This window comes from Electrona antarctica (assembly GCF_951216825.1).
Source record: "Electrona antarctica genome assembly, chromosome: 4".
NCBI classification, from domain to species: Eukaryota; Metazoa; Chordata; class Actinopteri; order Myctophiformes; family Myctophidae; genus Electrona; species Electrona antarctica.
In genome coordinates, this window is record NC_136809.1 from 30,264,558 (window position 1) to 30,266,867 (window position 2,310).

Consider the following 2,310-nt stretch of genomic DNA (forward strand, 5'->3'; position numbering starts at 1 on the left):
TTTCGGGCGAGATGCTTACCAGATCCTCGGTAAAAAGAAGAAGAAGAAGAATAAAGAAGGGTCGGAGACTGCAGTGCAGCTACTGATTTTCATTAATTCATTTTACGCACACAAACTTGGATCTATGTAGAAAGATGATGAGACTTGAAACCAGTCAAAAAGCTCTTCTTCCGCTGTTTAATAAAGATCGACAGCCGTCCAGCCAGTCCAGCCCAATTAACAGTCGCTCTTAATTATACAATAAATCGCTTGCATGAAATAACACGACCTGGAGTTTGGACGTAGTTCGTTGTCACTAAATCTGGTGATTTGTTGACTCTTTCTTGACTGCATTCAGGCTTAAAGAAATGAAGATGAAATTTCAGTCAAATGAGCGCTGAGTTTAGAGAGAGAGAGAGAGAGAGAGAGAGAGGGAGAGAGAGAGAGAGGGGGGGGGGGGGGGGGAGTCAGGGGGGGGGGTCAGGGAAGAGAGAGGGGGAGGGAGGTTCGTTGTTACTAGAGAGTGGATGACAGTTTGACTCAGAAGAAGAGTGTTTAAGAAAAGCAAAGCGAAACGAAGGGAGGAGAATGGGGATCCAATTTAACAAGCTGACAACTGCACAGCAGGTAGTATGTGACCTCTCTCTATTCAACAGCAGTCCAAAAGACTCATTCATCTTTCCTCTCATCATCCATCAGTGCTGCCACATATAGCCTACTGTAGATGTGGATGGAGAAGAGAGGGGGAAAGGAGAAGAAGCAAGTGACATGTCTTCTTCACCCTAGGTGACGGGTCGGGTGTGTGTGTGTGTGTGTGTGTGTGTGTGTGTGTGTGTGTGTGTGTGTGTGTGTGTGTGTGTGCGTGCGTGCGTGCGTTTGCGCGTGTGTGTGCGTGCATGCGTGCGTGCGCGCGCGCGAGGTTAGCAGCCTGGGGGGAAATACCTGCCCACCACTGTTGAGACTGGGGTCAGGTATCTACTTTTTCAGACCTTCCTCGCATTTGTGTGTAAATGCAACTCACTGGAATCTTATTTTATATTCCAGGAGCTTGTTCTGTCAGCAGGGGGCGACAGACAGGGGACATGCAGCTGGACCCACTACTGTGAGCTGTACTTGTAACAAGATGATTTTAATATGCATAAGCTACCAAAATGGATTTATATAAAACTTAAACAGGAGCTCATGCTGGGCCATTGATAATATCTCCTGCTGGGAGCTTACTCTCTAACCATTTACTTTCCCATAATAGTCTCTCTACCTCTTACATTTGGGGGAGGCTCTGTGAGTATAGTGTGTAGAATTCTGGTGACAGAGAAACAAAGCAAATGCCCACCAGAACTGTGAGATTATACTCTATAACTAAAATACAAAAATAAAAACATCTTAAATATTTCTTTCATAAATAGAGACTCTTTCACTCAATTGGAACTGCTCCGGTCGCAAGTTGATGTCATATGCCCATTATGGTATGGAATGTATGGAATGCATATGCTAATAAAAAGGTTAATATGACCATCAAAGCAATATTTTCAATGTGCATTCCATACATTCCATATAGGGCTGGACCACACATGGACATATGACATCATCAACTTGCGACAGGAGCAGTTCCTATTGAGTGACCGATTAAAGAGTCTCTTTTTATGAAAGAAAACAAATATAAGGTGTTTTTATATTTTAATTTTAGTTATAATGTATAATGTTATAATGTTTTAAGGTATAAAGTATAATGTTTTAAGGCATATTTGTCAGGGATCCTTTTAAGGATCTAAACTGTGAGGTATTTGAGTATGATCTCACACAGCTGTCATGTCACAGCTGTCAATTTGTCATGTCAAATTTATGATTTATGTCTCCCTCTGGAGATACTAATAAATGTCTCTAAATGTTCTGATGAATTGAAAATGGTGAACCCTATTGTAAACAAGTGTAATGCTTTATGTTTATGGTGTCGTCCACAGTTAACAGTTTTTGTATTGAGTTGTGCTTGAAATGTACTGTAATTCTGCAAACTGTTAATAAATACTTCAATCAATCAATCAATCAATATAACCACAGCAATCAAAATCTTAACAGTAGGCTACCTTCTCTCCTATGTGTGTCAATGATGATGTCTCCCAGTCATAGATACAAAAATACTACTGCCCTCAGTTAAAACAAACAAATAAACAAACAAACAAACACAACATCTACAGGAGGGTAACCACTAAATAACTAAAGCAGTATACCCATAGATGATACTTGGGTTACTGAAAAACCCTAGTGAAGACGACCGGCAACAATACACATTATTATTTCATACACTCAACTGTATCATGGCTGTACCATGCT